This window comes from Dicentrarchus labrax, unplaced genomic scaffold, assembly GCF_905237075.1.
Source record: "Dicentrarchus labrax unplaced genomic scaffold, dlabrax2021, whole genome shotgun sequence".
Classification (NCBI taxonomy): Eukaryota; Metazoa; Chordata; class Actinopteri; family Moronidae; genus Dicentrarchus; species Dicentrarchus labrax.
The window spans coordinates 4,680,454-4,690,756 of NW_026136707.1; positions in this window are offsets into that span (position 1 = coordinate 4,680,454).

Here is a 10,303-nt window from a genome sequence, read left to right on the forward strand (position 1 = left end):
CGCCAAATCTTACAGATTTCAGATTCATTTATAAAAGATGCAACATTCATAATCTCATGATCTTTTTCGCTTCAATGCACAACACTTCTACTCTTGATTTTTGACCCAGTAGCTCTTTGCAGCAGATCAGTGAACTACAAAGCATGTTGCAAAAAACGTCTGACAAATGCTATACATTACAGAAATCACAATAAAAGCTCTTTGTCAGCTGTTTTAATGTGACAAAGAAAACTGACCAACTTGCTCATGACACTTGCTTTGCCTTATATTCTGCTTCACAATATGTGAATTGTGGATTTATGCCTTTGGCACTCCGCGGTTTGTGTGGTTTTTGTTGTGGGCAGAGGAAGTACCATACTTTGAGTGCAGTGACAGCAGCATTCAGAACAAGTAGTCCACTCTCTCTCTGTCCCGTTTGCTGTTTTCAGGAGAGAAACCAGGGTCAAAGAGTCACTTAAATCACACAGAACAAATATTGTATGCAAGTAGTGTATGCAAATTAATCTGGCCCCTTAACAACCCAGCCTGTGGGCACTGGCCGTTACAAACTCATGCTGTGCAGCCAAATATTGTTTAAACCCACAGAATATATATAGTATTACATTCTACGTATCTCACCATTCTCAAGGATACCAAAGCTGTCCAGCTGAATCTGAGGGAAATGTGTATAAAATGATGCACAAGACATCTAGAATATTTCCTTTTGACTGAATGGTGCAGTCATAAAAACAGTATGGAGGGAGATTAATTTATCAACCTTAACTTTACTGAAGGTTTGTTTATGATTCAATATGGGCACAGACAGCTGCAGATTTTCATGCGCTTCTATATATATTACAGTTGTGTACACAGATGTGTTCGACATGTGCGCTGAAAAAGAAGATGGTGCCCTTCTGACAGCAAGAAAAAGAGCTCCTTTGTTTGTTGTATTTGGCTGAACAATGATGAAAAAGTCAAAAATACAAAATGGTGTATTCGACCGCTTAACAACAACAGGACCAGGGATGGGAGCCCAGTACTTTGGTGCCTGAGACTTTTTGCTTTTCTTGCGCACTACTGTTGCTTGTAGTAACTTCAGTCGGTGTGGAGACAATTTTGGGTGCTGTGGAACATGGAGTGGACCCCATCAGCCGCACAGATGTCACAAGCATTAATTGGGCTTTACTGAAAAATAAGGTTACCATTTTCAAGGCAGCTAGACTCGCGAGATCACATGATGCGAGAATACATCTCGCCAGGCTTTAAACTGTATGTGCTTGTGTCTGAACCAGTGGATTAGACTCAAGGTACTGGCTTCAGTAGTGGTTCCTTGATCTGACAGACCGTCGGGTTGATAGACGGTGATTCATCCAATCCCCTGCCAAGTATTGTTTGAAAGTGCCTTTTATATAGTTTCCAGTGCCGAATTCCCAGGGCGTTCTGTGTAACATACTGTCTGGCTCAGTGAGGTTAGGAAAATGGTAATTCAGTGATTAAATCAAAATCGAAGCAAGAGTGGTCCAGATATTCTGACTGTTAGTCCCTTTTGTAAACCAAGCTTAAAAGATGCTGCTATTTGAAGTCTCAGGACTAATTCCAGATAACCCAGATGAAATCATCAGGGATGAAATCATCAGGGTTATCTGGAATAAGGCAATCAGACTTTAGAAAGCTCCTTCAGAGCCAAGACATAATGCACTATTTTTACCAGCATTGTAGTACTTAAAATGGTGAGAAAACTGACCTTTCTGTGTATATGTGGTGGTATGCTCCTTTAAGGAAAAACAAAAAGGGAACACTGTATGTTAAGGGGTTGAAAATTATTCACACAGCAGATATTTAAAGTGTTTTGACACAACAGATGTGTCAGAAGTTTCTGCCTCCTGTAGCACAAGCTATTAACACAAACAAAGAAATCAAAAATAAATATATTACACACTGCCCAATCCTTTGTATGTGCGTGTTATGCATCAGTATGTGTGCGGACATATATTTAGGACTACCACAATCACAATCTCCAACACTTTTACACTTCTAAAACTAGCAGGGCTTTTGTTTCACAGTTACTACTGCACTGTTGCACACGCCTGCTCAATCCAGCACCTGCACTCATGTTCAAAAGCATGAACATGTTATCCACTTACACACTCATGCCCCACTTCCTTTACTTCTTCTATATGGGAAGTTGACACTTTAAAAATGCCTGTACACTCAAGTCTTTTTACAGAATCAGATCCTTTACTGCCCTTTTCATGCTTTGCTGTAGTTTTTTTTCTGACATTGCCAGGGATCATGAAAGAGTGCAAACGAGTCATTGATGGATAGGAGGGAGCAGTGTAAACGTGGGGCTTGACCTCCCTGCTCCTCCCTTCTTCCACTCCCCGGGCTGTTTGAGCAGAGTGTTCGGATCAGGACCAACTCTCAGGCTCTAATGGAGGCGACTCATTTTGAGGGGGTTCGTATCTTTGATGCCGAGGCCGGTAACAATGCGTCCTTTCTGTGACTGGGTAAGAATTGGCCAGCAGGGTTCCAGCGAGAGGGGAAAATGTAAACGGGGGATTAGCTGGACTAATGGCCCTAACTTGTCGTTGATGTTAATTTGCGTTAATTAGGACCCCCTTCATTTAACAGGTTGGATAAAAGGCAGAGCAAATGTCCTGGTTCATGTTTGTGCACACATGGCCAAACTCTCATGCACACTCTTTCACACTTGCACAAACAAACCAGAGCACTTTCTTGTTAATTTCAGCATCTCGTTGGTGCTAGCACATGTACGCTGACGGCTTCCTTCTGTTTGTTCTGTGCTCGTTGTCAGAAGCCATTTGCTCTTGCCACAATGAGTCCCTTTCACTGGGTTTGATCTTTGCAGCTATTCAAGCCTCGTCTTTTCTAGTGGTCAAGCGAAGAAACCACCATTCCACCTCTAGTCTTTGCACAGCCCTAAAGCCAACCGTACCCCCTCCCCCTCCCCATCCCTATGTTTGTGTGTCCACTGATCAAGGGGAATGACAGTGGTAGGATTTGGGATCTTTTTGCTTCCAAGGTTCCTCAACTGAGACATAATCGGCCACTTTGTTGGGTCGGTTAACCCTGTATTGTCCTGGAGGCCCCTCAGAGCTCCGATGCCATTCAGCTTGCTAGTATCTCTCCCCCCTCTGCTTGTGGTGGCAGCTCTTTGCAACACGTACATGTGCAAACACACACACATTCAGGAAACGGGTGACACTTACACATGCACACAAACACAGAGAGGGCATGTTCTGCACGCTACCTGAGGCTTGTTTTTACTTTGACATGCACGGCCACCCCTTCCAATGGGCTCGCTCTCAGGCTCGACGTCCCAGCAGGATTCAGTGGTGTGAAATGTGGGGCCCACAGTTTGCTGCTGGTGGGAGTTGAGAAAGAAGAAGGGGGGAAAAAACGCTTCTCTCTGGCCAACACCTGGTATCACTTTATTAACCCTCGGCTGTCTTGACCCCTGAGAGCCAAGGAACAGCAGGGCCAAAGGGGGCCGCAAGGGAGTGAGAGGTTGGGGGTGGAAGAGGAGAAGGGGTGCAAGGGGTGTATGGACGTCACCGCGCAGCCTTTGAAGGGGGAAGCGATGCCCCCGTAGCGGAGCCCCTGCGATGACTTTACCAGTACTGTGACCCCCCATGACCCTGACACCCCCCTCTGCCCAACCCAAAACCCCAACCCTCTCTCCCTGCAGCTGCTTGTTCCCATTGGCCCGCCGAGGGCCGCTGTGGCGGAGGGGAAGAAGGAATGGACGGAGAGAAGGAGAGCGAAGGAAAGAAGGGAGAAGGAAGGGGGAGCAGTGAGAAGGGGGCTATGCAAAAGGTCAACTGTTGGTCAGAGGTTTTTATTGGGAGTGCGAGAGGGAGGGAGCGGGAGTGGGAGTATGCGTTAAAGACCACCGTCTGAGATTTTAACTGCAGGGAGGGGAATTTGGCCTTTTTCCACCCCTACACACGTTAAGCAGTTAGAGGACAGGCTCTGTGTAGACCTGTGTGCTAGCGGCCTAACGTTGAAATGCAGAGAAGTTAAGTGAAGTGACGCCCCATGGCACTGTAGGGTCAGTTCAACTTCAGCAGCTTCAGGACATGATTTTGAGAATTGTATACTAGTGCTGTACAGCAACCAGACAGTAAAGTTGAGTATCGGCACAGATCCTCACGTCACACGCATTGCTTATTCAGGGTATTGAAGATCTCTTGGGTCATGTAATTACCGTCGGATGGTAGGCCTGTGGAAATTCCATCAGAGGGACGTCATACTGTAGGATTAGTGCTGATCCAATCAGAGGTTACGATCGGTCCGAGGCAAGTCTGAAAACCCTATATGAGCCTCTGATTAGTTGCTGGCACAGTCAATAGGGATTCATGATCCACAAATAGAACCTGTAGGAACAAGTTAGCTCCTCTGACCTTTCATCAAAATCACCATCAAGATGCTTGTTGACCAGTTGTCAATCTCACCTGCACTTAACTACAAAAAGTCACTTTTACAGTCAAAGGTAGAAGAGGAGGGCTGCAACGTTAAATTATTTTCATTATTATGATAGTTAATTATTATCTTTCAGATTAATTGACAGGTATATAAAATGTAAGAAAATGTGTATCACAATGTCCAAAAGCCCAAGGTGATAAGGATACTTGTTTTGTCCAACCAACAGTCTAAAACACAAAGATAATAAAAGCCTCTTTGAATGTCACTTCATTTGGATGTTTGACCTTCATTGTGTAGAATGATGTATGTGCAGAGTTTGACACTTATCTGCTGAAGGTGGAAAGTTTATCTGTTAACGCCTTCGACCTGAGTTTACGAGGTGTATTTAGGAGCGGGACATTATAGCTAGTTTTGAAGCTAATCAAGGTCCAATATGCAACTTACACAAATGTGTTGTGGAAATTGTAAACCTCCAGTGCACATACACTGAGGATGGACTTCACTGCAGTGAAGTAGGAGACATCTTGAGTGCATCAGTTAAACTTCTGAAACAAAAAATGCTTCATATTTTATTCATAGAAGCATTTTTAATGACAGAGAAAGAGCAGATGTGATTCTAAGATTTGTTAACAACGTAATTGAACTTTATTGTGAGAAAACCATATCAGATGCAAATAGTTTTTCATGTAGAATATTTTAATATCTATTAAAAACATCTTTAATTTAGTAGCAAAACCCTCACAGTGAACATGTTTTTGCTTGATATTTAACTTAATTAGTATTTGGTTATTGAAATTGTTGTCAATTAAATAATCAAGTAATTGTTCGGGCACTACATTTGATCACAATTTTGTGATCAAATACATTCGATGTAGCCGACTCCAGACAGATCTTGAGATTCAACCCACTCAGGAGCCACTTAAAGATGACTCAAAACTGCCTCCACTATCTCCAGTCTCTCTGCACTGAGCTCTCTTGTTGCCTAATTTTTACTGGCCTCCTTATCACAGCCTGAGCGCACACAAAGATGACATCTGTATGAAGACACAAGTTCTCTGAGATACACAGCAGTTGCCATGTCAAGCTTCTCTCTGCAGGGGAACAGATTACAGGCTCTCTCTCTCTGGGTCGTGTTGGGCATTCATCCAGACTTCAATCCGCGACCAGGAAGACATTGTGAAAAACAAGGTTATCTCCTGACTCAACCCCTGCAGTGCAGCGTCAACACTGTTCGGCTGCAGCTCGCCTCGACCGGCGAGTCACAAGGGCTCAGCCTTCAGCCAGGGTCCAGAGGTTAATTTATTGCCTGATCGCATGACCACAGTTTGGAGTAAAAATGGCAGTAAACGTTGCATTATGAAGGTGGAGGAAGGGTGGAGAATGAAAGTGTGGCCTACAGAGTACACCGCTTGGTTAAGTGCATTGGTCACAGTCTGAACGCCTGATAGTTTATAATCAGGGTTGTTTGACCAAAGAAGACAGTATGTCTCTGGTGTGGGAAAAGGAAATTAATTATGATATAACTTTTGTTCTTTGCATAGATAGATAGATAGATAGATAGATAGATAGATAGATAGATAGATAGATAGATAGATAGATAGATCTGTCCCTCTTTATCTCTCTGTACCTCTTCCTCACGTCTTTCTTTCCTTTTTTCTCTGTCTCTCTTTCTCTCTGTAGGCATCTTTTTATGGAACTGACATTCCTGGAGTGGTCGAAACAGAAGCCCTTGTTTAGAGGCGAAACCCTCCCACCCTATCCCCTTTTTTCATCTTCCTAGTTTTGGAGCCCTGGGTCAAAGGTCGAGACCCCCTCCAGCTTCAGAGACATGTCAGGTCATGCAAGCCACATAGCATTCCCTGTATAGCCCCCACCAGCCCGCCCTGCCTCCCCTTCACCCCAGCAAAAGGCCTGCTGCCTCTTAACAGTGACAAACCTCCTTACACAAGAGGTGTGAGAGTATGTGCGGCTGAGTAAGCGTGTGTGTGACATTTTGAGAGATAGTGAGTACTAGCAATCACTTGAGGATTTTACGTTGTCGAGGGTGGTTTGTGAAGTGTTCTCTGCCAACCAATTTCAGAAATGTAACTGTAAAATTGTATATAAGCAAGATTTAAATACAAAATGAGGTCTAATCTGGTAGCATTGTAGTAAAATATGTTAACATGGTTGTGAATTCCTGATATTTACCTAAAAAGCTGTGTTTGCAAATGCAATCATTTTGAATCTATTGACTTACAGTAAAAAACCATCTGAAATTAAATAAATTAATATATTTCACTTCTCGGAAATTGTTTTCGATGTTCTGACACTGTGATGAATCTAAATAGCAAAAGTAAATAAACAGAAGATGCCGGGCTGCAATAATAAAATGGTGATGTGTATTGATGATGTTTTTAAAAAACTCTGGGAAGGTTATACATTTTCCTTTGTCAAATGATAAACTAAAGTTTCATCTGTCAGGATTATAAGCTATGGTTCACTGCCTTTGTGTAACATACGCAAGCACTTGAATGAAATAATGCAAAAATAGGAAATAAAAGACCATAAATTAAAGTGGAGCTGAATTAAAACTGTCAGGAAGCAATTAGGAAAACACCATAATTCCTCCAAATGGGGGCCAAAGTTGAACAGATAGCAAAATACGTGTTAAATGAAAATAACCAATTTTGGGAGTGTATCGCTGCCAAATGTTAAAGGTCACGAGACTCGGCGGGGCCTTCGCTCGTGTCCTCTTCGCTTAGTCAGCAAATGGAACCAGCGCCACAATCCCACAAGAAACGAGATGAAAAATGGGTTTGAGATGCACAAACAGGGCTGAGATGTAGTGCAGAGAAAAGGGTGACCCCTTCCAACAGATAAACAAATAACTAAATAAATCCTGGGGACACTGGGGGTGAGGGAAGCTACCCCCGAGGGGTCAGAGCAGGAACAGATAAATCTCCCTTAAAGACGCCATGCCTCTCCGCAGTTAACCTCTTAATCAACCCCAATCGGCCAAAGGAAACGGCGCTGACTTTCAAAACCTCAGCTCTGTGTCTCTGCAGTGAGTAAACACCCTGGCACATTTGCACAGTGTAAACCAGTGCTGTGTGTGTATAGAAGCGTGGGGCCATTCACTCCTGCATAATGAGAATTTAATTACAACGTGCTTTACAAAAAATTAAGTTCCCTTAAGTTCTTCATCAATGTCTCTGAAGGAGATTCAGATGCTAAAATTTAGGTTAGACACCATTCACTTATTCACATGATGTCTCATTGGTGTACACAAGCATACGCACATTCTTTTGTAAATGTACGTCTTCTTTGTCCATCCATCAGCGAGCCTTTCTAGGGCAGCACATCAGCGATTAACCTCCTGTGAGCACAAGAGCATTCAGATAGTATCTGTTCACGGGTCATGCAAGACACGGGCTGCAGACGTAAGACCCCCTAACAAACATGTCATTCTTAGCTTTGAATTTCTATTTCAGTAACACGCTCAGGTTACATACCTGGTCACTTGATGGCTCCTTTCCTCAATGGGATCATATTTAGCATTGGCTGAAGCGGAGCATTGCATTGTGGGCTCTGGTGTTGTCAGGCCATCCATAAATTAACAAGAAAACCGGTGGCCTCTGCATTTCCTAGGCCATCCGGTGCGGTCATGTTTACTACCCCTTGCCCCCACCCTGACACCCTCGTGTGTCAGAGCCTCTCGCACCAGTTGGTCCAGCCATCCATCAATGCGCATCAAACTATTCTATACATTTGTTTAAGATGCTTTTAATCGGGCTAAGATTACTGTCATTAGAGAATTTAAGGTGCATCAGTTCAATCAGTCAGAAAAGAAATTCATCGTCCACTTTCTACTTATTGTTGTGGAACATTTTCACGTTGCTATGTGGCCTTGACTCCCCTGTAAGCCTTGATGGAGGATGAAACAAGACTCGCAAGTGCTGTTTGATCCAGGTTTGCTTGGCACGCACAGGTTATGATCTCGAGTTGGAAAGTGGCTTTTGAAACAAAAATTTACATCTTCATGCAAAACCTCTCAAAGGATAATATCACATTTTATCACGTCCGTCTTAAAACAATCTCACATCCCCATATGTACACCGAAACAGTGTTTGGGTGCTCTAATTCCTCATGTCCTCACTGGCCAAGCAGGGACCCCTTCCTGATACAATTCTAATGTTAGTGAAGGAGGACAAAATCCACAGCCATCTCTCTGTGTAAAAATGAATGAATCTAGTTGCTCTTTCCCTATTTAGGTCATATTTTAATTCAGAGATATGCGAGGAAAACATTGCTGCACTACAGTATAAGTCAGCTAATATGACCAAATATTAACTTTCTGCTTGGATGTAAGATGTTTAATCTCGAATGCCCAAATAAAGCTATAATCCTCATGAAGAGTATAGGTCAAAATTCTGGACCCTATAGGCATTCTCCTCCTCACATGAGGGTCCTCTTTCCCTCCTTCCTCCTGTTGGCTGTCATTGGATGCAGCTCCAGAGTAATTTATTATGTAATTTAATTTTAGCTTTACCTTTCTGGGGGATAATTGTTCAAGAAAAAACACTTTATGTCCTAAAACAAAGAATGGCCACATACATGCCAGCGTGGGTTGTCTTTATTGAAGGATTAATGGGGTGGACATCACATACACTACTAAACCTGAAGTTGATCCTCATTTAATTAACCCCTTTTTCGGTGAAATCCTGGTCAAATTCATCATAAGCCTCAGCTGTATAGAATTACACTCTAATTATTAGGCCCCCAAACCCTGAGGTGCCCTTGGTCACTGGCCTACAGCTCATGGAATCTCCTAATAGCGAGTCACAGGGCTAATTGGGAGACAGGTAAGGTTACATGTGACAGCAATTAAGCCGAGCGCAGGGCCAACCTTATGGCCTCCGGCGAGCCCGGCGCTGCACTCAGGACCCCTAAGTGAGGTTTTGTCTTTTTTAGCGCTTTCTTTCCTTTTGGGAAGAAACAAAGTTGGGAATTACAGTTCCCCTCTTTTGTCTATAGATAGATAGGATTATGTAAGTAGCCTTTAAGTTCCTGTTGTTTTGTATTCAGCCGCTTTTGTTGCGCTCTGGTTATATAAATATATCGGAAATATGACTTAGTGTGGATCAACTCTTTCACTTTCCTGTTATTTTACGCTTCCTCTCCATTTATCTGTGGGTTGTATTATTCTTATTATTCTTATTCTTCTTCTTATTATTATTATGACTTTACCAAATGTGTGGGTGCACTTTAATGGCAAAAAAATACAACAACATGTATGTATCTTTTACGCACGTCCCGTTTATTAATGAATGAAACAAGAAACTATAGATAGATAGATAGATAGATAGATAGATAGATAGATAGATAGATAGATAGATAGATAGATAGATAGATAGGACAACCTGGGAGTCAATTTTAATAGATTCATGTCATTGAGAGGGGAAGTGTGAGAGCGTGTCTAAACACATTATCACTTATCAAACCTCGGTCCCATGCAGCACGGGGCGGTGGGACACTCGACCCCCTGGCAGCCGTGTTGTTGGAATTACCTTCACATGACAAATCAAGAGCCTATCTGGAGAAATAATCAGGTCCCCGCTGCTCTCGGCGTGGACAAAACCCCATTAGAGAACAACACTGTCACTGTTAATTACCGCAGTGGCCTTTTGTGCGCTGGCAGAGACTGTATAACGCAACAAACCGACAAAATCAACACTTTCTCGACTGGTAAATGATTTAGGGAGTTTGTATGGCTTAGTGAGAAGTTTGGCACCTTTTGTTATTGTTGACTCTGTGCAGCTGCGAGACGTGTTATGTAATATTTCAAATGTTCATCCATCAACCTGCAAGATTTCTTGTTTTTTGTTTTAATTTTTTG